This window comes from Pantherophis guttatus, chromosome 12 (assembly GCF_059756535.1).
Source record: "Pantherophis guttatus breed Tessera chromosome 12, ASM5975653v1, whole genome shotgun sequence".
Taxonomy (NCBI): Eukaryota; Metazoa; Chordata; class Lepidosauria; order Squamata; family Colubridae; genus Pantherophis; species Pantherophis guttatus.
Genome location: NC_142074.1, coordinates 7,084,018 through 7,095,140, shown reverse-complemented (window position 1 = coordinate 7,095,140; position 11,123 = coordinate 7,084,018). Strand labels below are relative to the sequence as shown.

Below are 11,123 nucleotides of genomic sequence, written 5' to 3'. Positions count from 1 at the left end.
GGATGTCATCATGGACACTCTGTGCATGCGCAGAAGTGCCGCACACGAGCGAAGCAATTGTGCATGCATGCGCTTCCAATTCCAAATGGGTGGCAAAGGTAAATGGAACCTACTACTGTCCTGCGCGCTCACCTCGGCCTCCAACTCCATCTGTTTATCTCGGCCTCCAAAGCCTCCTGCTTCTCTCAGGGTCCACCTCCTACCATTTCTCTCTGCCTCCAAAACCTCCCATTTCTCTTGGCCTCCACATCCTCCCAGCCTGCTCCCACTCATCACGGCCTGCTCCCATCCACTTGTCTCGGCCTGTTCCCACCTGCTTATCTCGGTTTGCTCTCACCTGTCTCGGCCTGCTCCCGCTCACCTCAGCCTGCTCCCACTTGCTCACCTCATCTTGCTCCCACTCATCTCGGCCTGCTCCCACCCACTCATCTTGGCCTGCTCCCACCCACTCATTTTGGCCTGCTCCCACCTGCTCATCTTGGCCTGCTCCTGCTCACTCATTTCAGCCTACTCCTGCCCATTCGTCTTGGCTTGCTCTCACTTTCTCGGCCTGCTCCCACTCACCTCAGCCTGTGCCCGCTTTCTCATCTCGTCTTGCTCCCACCTGCCTCATCTTGCTCTCACTCATCTTGGCCTGCTCCCACCTGCTCATCTCAGCCTGCTCCTGCTCCTGCTCGCTCATTTTGGCCTACTCCTGCCAGTTCGTCTTGGCTTGCTCTCACTTTCTCGGCCTGCTCCCGCTCACCTCAGCCTGTGCCCGCTTTCTCATCTCGTCTTGCTCCCACTTGCCTCATCTTGCTCTTGCTCATCTTGACCTGCTCCCACCCACTCATTTTGGCCTGCTCACACCTGCTCATCTCGGCCTGCTCCTGCTCCTGCTCCTGCTCCTGCTCGCTAATTTTGGCCTACTCCTGCCTCCAGCACGGAGACAGCAATAAAACACAGCTGGACACATCAACTGTAGGGTGAATGCTGGTTTAATGCTTTTGTCAGATACGAAACAACGCCAAGCTACAAAGTCTTTCAAAGTTGGCACTACGAGCCTCCGCCTCGTAACGCTTTATATCTTGGTGCCCCACCCTTTGCATAACCGACCGGGCATCATTCATCAGCTGTGCCGGCGTATATCATGCTCGCATTTCCGGCATTTCGGTTTCCTTCAACCTAGCCCGACGCCCTTCTGCCCCATTCCACCCCCTCGCGTGTCGCCTACACCCCGTGCCACCTCCACCGCTACAACGTCTTGCTGCTTCGCTGTAGAATCCTGTGAGTAATATCCTCCACCGGTCCTCCAGCATTCCTCCTTCCTGTCCCATTCGTATGCCGAGCACGCCGGGCTCGACAGGCAGCTCCCCTTCACCAGGGTCCCCTCTGGAAAACATAAAGTAGCCATATTAGTACTGCCCGACAGTTTCCATGGATATTTTTTATGGAGCCAGCGTATTAAACAACTAGCTGCAGTGTCTGTTGCTAGAACCCAGGTGGCTTCCTCTAGTGGATATCCTTTCCATCTCACTAAATATTGTAGTCTACCACGATGGGTCTGGGAATCCAGGATATCCTCCACCTCATAATGTTCCCCGTGTACGGGTGGGGGTGGGGTTGGCATGGGTCTCACAGTACCTACTGGTTTAAGGAGGCTACTGTGAAACATCGGATGGATTTTTCCTAGGAGGGGCAGAAGTTTCAGACCTACTGTGACTGGATTGATAATTTTATCAATGGGAAAGGGACCTAGGTACTTGGGTCCTAATTTCCGATTAGGTACCCAGAGTTTGATATACTTAGTGGACAGGTAAACCATATCCCTGACTTTAAAAGGTTTCGATATGGCTTGTTTCTTGTCAGCCTGGGCTTTATACTCAGCTGCCGCTTTATCAAGGGCAGATCTCACTTGCGGCCATAGAGTTCGTATTTTCTCTCCCCACTCACTAGGGGCTATTCCCGGTTGTATGGGTCTGAGCTCTGGAATGGCAACGAAGTCCTGTCTGGTAACTATTTGGAATGGTGTGTATCCAGTACTGCGATGTACCGCATTGTTATACGCCACTTTGGCGAAGGGTAATAAGGTGGCCCAGTCTGTTTGTTGGTACGAAACATAGCTCTTTAGGTAGCGCTCCACCATTGCATTAGCTCTTTCGGCAGCGCCATTGGTGCTAGGGTGGAACGCTGAACTAAGCCCTTGGGTGGAACCTATCAATTGAAGGAAGTTCCGCCAAAACCGTGCTGTAAATTGTACCCCTCTATCTGAAATAATCCTACGGGGTACCCATGTAATCAATAAATGTGCTGGAGAAACAGTTTGGTTAATCTCCGGGCTGACGGTAGTCCAGCGCATGGTATGAAATGGGCCTGTTTAGAAAAGAGATCTATAACAGTCCAGATAATGTTACAGCCATTGCTTTGTGGTAGGTCTACTATGAAGTCCATAGCTATTTCTTCCTATGGTCTCATTGGATTAGCCACGGTTTGTAGTAGACCGAGAGGCTTTCCAGGCCTGGGTTTCGCTTTGGCGCAGATGTTGCAACTATTGACATATCCTTCTATTTCCTGTCTCATTTGAGGCCACCAGAACTGACGTCTAGCCAAATGTAACATTTTCAAAAACCCGAAATGTCCAGCAGGTTTGACATCATGGCATTGTTGCAGTACGTTGTTTCTCAGTATCCTAGGAATATATAGTTTGTCATCTTTCCATGCGTAACCATCCCTAAAGACAACTAGTTGGTGATGTGCTGCCACCCAGTCATCGGTTTGTAAAGCCTTTTGAAGCTTGGTTCTCCACCTTCGTGCGGATTTGGTTGGTGCCCTATTTCTGGCGGCTATATGTTTGGCGGGTATCATGGCTTGTACGACCTCATCCCTTTGGCTGTGATACTGTGGCATTCGAGATAGGGCATCTGCCAGAAAGTTTTCCCCTGCTGGAACATATTTCAAGGAGAAGTTGAACTGCTGAAAGTATTGAGCCCACCACACCTGTTTAGGTGATAGCTTCCGAGGGGTTTGCAGGGACATCAGGTTTTGATGGTCGGTCCGCACTTCGAAGGGGACTTTCGACCCCTCGAGGAGGTGCCGCCAGGTAAGAAGTGCCCATCTAACCATGAATGCCTCTTTCTCCCAAATAGCCCATCCGCGCTCGGTTGGTGTAAACTTTTTAGACGTATAGGCACACAGTTGTAATTGGCCTTGGTCGTTTGGTTGTAATAACATGGCACCCACTGCTACGTCGCTTGCATCTGTTTGTGATATAAATGGTTTGTCTTGGTTGGGGTGTTGCAAGATGGGTTATTTTGCAAATAACGTCTTCAAAGTATCGAAGGCTTTTTGACATTCAGTAGTCCATGTGACATGTTGATTTGGTTTCGGGAGGGAGACACTCCCTTTTGTCCGTAGCAGGTTAGTAAGTGGTATATGGGCAAATGCTGGAATAAATTGGCGGTAGAAACTAGCGAATCCAAGGAAACTTTGTACTTGTTTCCTCGTCTTTGGCGCTTGCCACTCCATAACCGCCATTACCTTCTTGGGATCCATTCGTAACCCCCCCTTCGAGATTCTGTACCCCAAATAGTCCAACTCGGTGCAGTGGAACATTTGGATACTTTGATGAATAGTTTGGCGGCTAACAGTTTTTCAAGCACTTGGCGGACCAAACGTATATGCTCCTCTATAGTGTTGGTGCAGATGAGTATGTCACCCAAATATACTAAGACTCCCTGATAGAGATGTTCATGCAATACCTCATTGATGAGTTGCATGAACACCGCAGGAGCTCCTTGTAATCCAAAGGGCATCACTTTGAATTTATAGCTCCCAAGGGGGCAGTTGAATGTGGTTTTCCACTCGTCCCCCTCTTTAATGCAGATCCGATAATATGCTCCCTTAGATGCAATTTAGTAAATATTCGGCCGGTGGCCAACGTTGCAAAGAGGTCTTTTATTAATGGCAACGGATATAGGGGTTCGACACTTACAGCGTTCAGGCCACGGAAATCAACGCATAGTCGAAGCCCGCCATCTTTCTTTTCCCGAAAAAGGACTGGAGCTGTCATAGGAGCCCGGCTAGTGCTATAAAACCCCGAGCTAAGTTTCTGTCAATATATCTCCGCAACTCTTCTATCTCCTTAAGAGTCATCGCATACATGCGGGGTTTCGGTAGTTTAGCTCCGGGGATCAATTCTATTGCGCAGTCAGTAGCCCGATGTGGTGGGAGGGTATCACAATGGTCTTCGCTAAAAACATCGGACAGGTCTGCGTATGCTTCGGGGACTCGAGTTTCGTCTATTCGGGTTTTTGTTTGTGAATGAACACCCCGGGTCTGATCGGTCGGCCTTTCCTCCCTTGGCTCAGGACCTAGTTCTAGGCGTAATTTTCTATATCCGCCCTCCCACCATATGCTAGGTCTCCATTTGTCCAACCAGGCCAGGCCTAATATGAGGGGTTCTATGATGTTTTCTACTACCATGAAACAGATGAGCTCCCAATGCTCCCCTATCTCCAACCTTACTGGTTCTGTCACTTGGGTCGCCGGAGATCCCCCAAGAACTGACCCGTCCATTTGCTCAAAACGGATGGGGATTCTTAACGGGGCCAGACATAGACCCAGCTCGTTGGTTAGAGAGGCTCGGATCAGGCACCTAGTGCACCCAGAGTCTATTAGTGCCCCTCGGCAAACCATGGTATTGGTGCGGGGATTCCAGAGACCAACCTGAATAATGAAGGGATGGATGGGGGCACTCACCATTGGGTCACGGTTGTCCTCCTCATTGCTATCGCCCAACACCACTGGTAAGTCCCCAGGTCCTGTGGAGTTCCCCTCCTCCTTGAGGGGGCTATCGCTATCCATCGCCACGGCCTGCGATGCCATCCGGGACCGCTCAGGAGTCATCCGTGTTCTGTCCTTGCCACCCGGCCGATCAGGTGTGCGTCCCGTCGACGATTGAGGAGGAGGAAACGGGCAGTCGGCAGCTCTATGTCCGGCTTGGTTGCATCAGAAACACTGAAAAGGCGCCTTTCACAGGGATCCTACGGGCCCAGGTGTTGAAGTGGGTCTCCCCGAGTCTCGGAAGGTAGATGGTCTATCGGGTGGTCTTCTCCCTAGCATGGTTCCAGTGGCCCCTCAAAGTAGAAATTCCTTCAGCCCCAAGTCCAGGTCGATGGCTTCCTTGAACCACTCCGTCAATGGGGAGGCAACCCTCGATACACGCAAGCCTGTCATAATTCCCTATCCAGGCCAAGGTGGAACTGGTGAACCAACATCCGCTCTGGCCATGCCCGCAACCGTCCTTCAATGGAGCGGAAATCTTTCACATGTTCTCTAGCTGGTCGACCCTTCTGCCGTAAGGCCACCAATTCCCCGTCAGCCTGCTGGATGCGGGAGTCATCTTCAAAACGGGCCCAAAGGCCCTCTAGGAACAGACCCATGTCTGTCAACTCTCGAGTGTGGTCGCTATGAAGGTCGGCCACCCAATCAGCTGCCTCTCCTTGCAAGACTGTCGTAACTGCCACCACCATGGACCACTGGGTAGGGTAAAACTGTCCATACAGGTCAAAATAGCTGATGACCTGACTCAGGAAGATAGCCACCCTGTCTGCGCTGCCATCAAATGACACTTGTAGTGGGGGCGGGCCCCACATTGGTTGAGGCTGCCACGGACCCTGGCCGGGAGGTCCTGCATATCTGGGAGCAGGGTGAGCCTGAGGTGGGGGCAGCCGATGTGCCCGATGGTGTTGACCGTCGGGAACTCGCCCCGTGCTGGTCTGTTGATTATCCCCCTGGAAGGACTGTGGGGCGGGGGCGTGTCCTCCGCCTTGGCCGGCAGCCCCTGTATCAGGCCCCGTAGGATGGGAACGGGTCTCTGGTTTCGCCCGTTCCGGGCTTCGTGCTCTGCCTGCGGACGTATTTAATCGCAATTTGGGGCTAGCCAGTCGAAACCGGGTTGTCCCGGACGTCCCAGAACTGTGCCACGCAGGGATGGTCTCCGCCCCTTCAGCCCATGGTTGCCATGACGGAGCATCCCTAAAACTACTCTCCCCAAACCGCTCCCTCAGGATCTCCAGAGTAGAAGAGCCGAGCCCGGTGGAGTAGCTCCACTCACCCCCTTCGTCATCATCCACCCAGCGTCTCTCTCTCCAATGCCTAAAAGGCTCAGCCGAGGGGATGATGGTAGGGGCTTTCCCGATTCCCCCGGCGCCAGCCATCGCCGGGCTGCGCCACCAATCTCCAGATGAAGGAGGCCCATCTGTTTGCTTCGTTTCAACGTCACCCGCTCTTCCGCCCTCCTCTTCTTGGTTTGCGGGCTGTTCCTTTGGCCTCACCACTGGTTGCATCTCGTCCGAGACTGCCGGTCGTGCGCTTGCCTCCTCCGCCAGTGTCTCTGCTAACACTTCCACCTCGGGGTCCGTCCCTTCCGCCATGCCAGACTTCCAAGCGTACCTCAAGTGCGAAACTAGAGCGAATGGAGCGCCAACTTTCTCTCAGCTCCTTGTCCTGTACAGCATGGAGACAGCAATAAAACACAGCTGGACACATCAACTGTAGGGTGAATGCTGGTTTAATGCTTTTGTCAGATACGAAACAGCGCCAAGCTACAAAGTCTTTCAAAGTTGGTGCTACAAGCTTCCGCCTCGTAACGCTTTATATCTTGGTGCCCTGCCCTTTGCATAACCGACCGAGCATCGTCCATCAGCTGTGCCGGCGTATATCATGCTCGCATTTCCGGCATTTCGGTTTCCTTCAACCTAGCCCGACGCCCTTCCGCCCCATTCTACCCCCTCACATGTCGCCTACACCCCGTGCCACCTCCACCGCTACAATGTCTTGCTGCTTCGCTGTAGAATCCTGTGAGTAATATCCTCCACCGGTCCTCCACTGTTCCTCCTTCCTGTCCCATCCGTATGCCGAGCACGCCGGGCTCGACAGCCCGTTCATCTTGGCTTGCTCTCACTTTCTCAGCCTGTTCCCTCTCACCTCAGCCTGTGCCTGCTTTCTCATCTCGTCTTGCTCCCACTTGCCTCATCTTGCTCTCCTCATCTTGGCCTGCTCCCACCCGCTCATTTCAGCCTGCTCCCACTCATCTAGGCCTGCTCCTGCTCGTCTTGGCCTGCTCCCACTCATCTCAGCCTGTTCCCACCCACTCCAGCAGCAGAAGCCTTGAGGCAGAGTTAAGCGCAGCCAGGCACCTCCTCGGTGAAGCGGGGCTGTGAAGGGTACCTGGAGAGGTGGCAGGCAAAGGCTGCTTGCATGCAGCTGTTTCTGTTGCCTGGTGGGGCCACACAATCCCAGTGCAGCTTCTACAATTATGGAGGGGGGGGAGGTAATGCAGGCAAACGGAGGTAGCGTGTGCTTTTCAATAAGAGATTGGACAATCATTTATTCAGACTAGTATACCATCTCCTGCTTGGGCAGGGGGTTGGACTAGAAGACCTCCAAGGTCCCTTCCAACTCTTTTATTCTGTTAATTCCAAGGTTGGTAATCTCAACAAATCTGGATGGGTTCCCTTAAAAGACGCTAACACAGAGCAAGGGCTGGAAAACGTTGTCCTCCTTCTGAATTAGCTCAATATGAAAAGATTGCAACATCACTGCATTTTCCTTTTGATCCATAACACTCCGGAATGTAGTTTTCTGGAAGAAGACGACGCTTAAGTCAAGTGGCTCAATTATTGTGTTTTTTCACCAACTGCCTCTACTGTGTTTCCTAATGTTCAAACGGGAGGTCATTTAATCCAATCCACATGGCCAATGTAGGCTTGCCAAGGCAGAATTTACCATCTGTTTAAAACCACTTTTCATGCCATTTTCATCACCTTTTTAAAACCAGTGTCCTCTGCAGCATTCACCGCGGGGACAATTTTTCTGTTAATATTTAACAGGAATCTTTTTTTCCTACAGCTTCCAACCAATTTTCTCGTACTCACTTTGGATGGAGCTTCAGATAGTTTTGAAGGCCACCACCAATACTCCTCCAAATTGTCCTTTTCCTTGACAGATATTGTGCTGGAAACTTTTGGAACTTTGAAACGTTTTTTTAGTCCAGAGTAAGGTGATAATATAGGTAGTCCTTGATTTATGACCAAAATTGAGCCTCAAATTTATGTTGTTAAGTGAGACATTGATTGAGTTTTTGCCCAATTTTACGACCTTCCTTGCCACAGTTGTTAAGTGAATCACTGCAGTTGTTAAGTTAGTAACCTGGTTGTTAAGTGAATCTGCCTTCCCCATTGACTTTGCTTGTCAGAAGGTCGCAAGAGGAGAATCACATGACATTGGGACACAGCAACCGTCATAAATATGAACCAGTTGCCAAACATCTGAATTTTGATCACATGACCAGGGGATGCTAGAAAGATCGTAAGTGTAAAAAACCATCATAACCTGTTTTCAGTGCCTTTTAACTTTGAATGGTCTCTAAATGAATTGTTGTAAGTCAAGGACTACCTGTAGTCAGACGTTGCGCAGGAATACAGACCCCTCTCTAATTCACTGGAGTGTAAGAAGAGGGAACAGGTGCAGCACAACCACACTTGCAAAGTACTGTTTTGGTTGGTTGGTTATGTGCCATCAAGTCTTTTTCAAGCAATAGATTTTCTCCTTCATCTTCTTAAATAGTTTTCAATAGTTTTTTAATATTGTAACCGGCCCAGAGTTACCCCATTTTAAGATGAATGGCTACTAAATTATACAAACAAAGAAACAAACAATTTATCCCTAATCTGGGACTTCCAGATCATTCTTTTCCTTATTCCTGAAAGTGGTAATATGGCAAAGTTTGGCATAAGTAGTTCTCAACCTTTTCTTCACCACGGACCTCCTTTAAATACCTTTTGGGGCCACTGGCCATGGACCCTCAAGACTTAACTCAAGATTTAAATCATAACATTTCTTTAAGCCTTTGCAGACCCCCTGTGATGACATCATCCCCCCCCCCAGGGGTCTGCAGACCACAGATTGAGAACCACTATCGAAAACTTTTCCCCAAACAGGTTGTGGTTCTTCTCAAAGCTTCCTTTAGTCCTTGATTTTGTAGAATTGCAGATTTGATTTACAGGGACATTTATGCAACCACATCCAATTTGTCATTTTTCTTCTTCAAATCTGGTGGCCAGAAGAGAGTATCCTATGTGCCAGCAGCTCAGAACAAAATTAGTACAAGTGATCTAAGACTTTTTAAAGGCCCACCAGCTCAGAATTGCAAAATAAGGTTTCTCAACCTAATGAAAAAATGTCCATGCAAAAGGATGGAAAAAATGTTCCCCATTGCCACTTGTCAGAGTGGTCCCAGAAACACGCATCTTTGGGAACAAGGACATTTCATCACATCTATTGGGCACAATTTTTCCAGCAGCTATCATGGAAACAGGAAATCATTCTTTAGACCAGATCTGAACATCTGAAGAAAATGAATTGAAACTTCTACTCTTAGGTCAAATAGACCTGGAGCTCACTATGCATGATGACCCCAAAGAAGACACTAATATTACATGTTCTCTTCAATAAAGGCTGGTCAAAGACCATAATAAAGATATTTGATTTGATTTGATGTGGTCTCTTCAGTGATGATTAGCACGTTCATTTTCAAATGAAGTAGGCAAAACTGTGGCAAACAGTGACCCATTGGGAACATTTCTCTGATCCCAATAAGGATAATATCTTTCTAGCTCAGGATTGAAATGAGGGGTCCTTGGTGTTCTCTGGGCTTGGCTGTTTTCTTGCAGATGTTTCATTATCCAAACTAGGTAACAACATCAAACCTAGTCTTGATTATCATCACACTAGCACTGATTATGTTACCTAATTTGGGTAATGAAACATCAGCAAGAAAACAACCAAGCTCAGAGAGCACCAAGGATCACACAGTCCTCCTCTTCTCTTTGATTATTTGGCTCAGGTGCTCCAATAAAAGAAAAACTCCCTCTCGTTGAATTTATTCTTGATGACACAGCCATGACCGTGTAATTTTCTAACTGACACTGCAGAAGTGTGTGCAGTGGCTTTCTTCTTGGGGTTTGATTTTTAACTTGTCAGTCTAACTTCTAACATCTAACTGAGGGTGACTTTCCCGCTGCCTTGAAAGAGGCGGTGGTGAGACCTCTCCTCAAGAAGCCTTCCGTGGACCCGGCAGTGTTAGCAAATTATCGTCCAGTCTCCAACCTTCGCTTTGTGGCGAAGGTTGTTGAGAGTGGGGTGGCGCGACAGCTTCCCCAGTACCTGGATGAAACGGTTTATCTGGATCTGTTCCAGTTCACTAGGACTCCAAGATCCCTCTCACAGTTACTACTATTGAGCCAGGTACCAGCTATGGTATGCCTGTGCATTTGGTTTTTCTTGCCTAAATGTAAAACCTTACTTTTTTGAGAGGGAGAACTGGAAATAACCTGCCATGAAGAAATAATGTGCCACAAACAACTTCGTAGGTGAGTTAAGAGTTAATTCTTAATTGCCACAAATTAAGACTAAGAGTTAGTTTTAATTCATGGCAAAAATATGGACATGTGCATGCCTTGGCTTTTTTTCTGTTCTTGCATTCCAAGGGCTGAGAGAGGTACTGGCCCAAGGTCACCCAGCTGACGTCTTGTTTCAGGCAGGATTAGAATTTATAGTCTTTCAGTTTCTGTCTTGTGTCTTTCATTGCTAACCCAACCTGGCTTTCAAATATGACTTCTAATCTACAGTATCCCTTATCTACAGCCTCTTCAACCTGGTGCCCCCCAGATCACACCTTCTGGAATGTCCAAGATTTGGGGACTTTTGGAGTGGCAGTCCCAGTTATCCAGAAGGGATCTCCTTGTCTTCTTCATCTTACAAAGCATCTGGTTTTTGAATGGAGTCCTGGAAGAAAATAGAGTTTTACGGGAATTCAGTTGGGATTGAATGGGAAACCTCAACTTCAGTAATGTTGCATTTAAAAATGTCCTGGTTATTCTTAATATTTGTTATTCATATTCATCCTCCCTCTTCTTTTTAATGCCTTTTATTCCAGCTGGTTGTTATTGAACGTTTCCATGTTTTCTTTTCCCTTCTCCATCCTTTATTCCTTTTGGGCCATCATAGTTGTTAGCCAGGATGATTTTTAACAATAACATCCTGAGAGTTTTTCCATGTTTATACATAAATCAGGAATGGAA

The 11,123-nt window shown here is 48.7% G+C and overlaps 1 long non-coding RNA gene across 2 annotated transcripts in view; it reads right to left on the bottom strand.

Moving 5' to 3' along the window:
* Positions 1-958: 958 nt before the first annotated feature.
* The window catches only part of LOC148112212 (uncharacterized), a 56,988-nt gene continuing 46,823 nt past the window's right edge, over positions 959-11,123 (bottom strand). For both annotated transcript variants that reach the window (XR_015729695.1, XR_015729694.1), the window contains 2 exons: positions 10,718-10,827; positions 959-1,371 (listed from right to left, as the gene is read on the bottom strand). This is a non-coding gene — a long non-coding RNA (uncharacterized LOC148112212). The remainder of the gene's footprint in view (positions 1,372-10,717; positions 10,828-11,123) is intronic.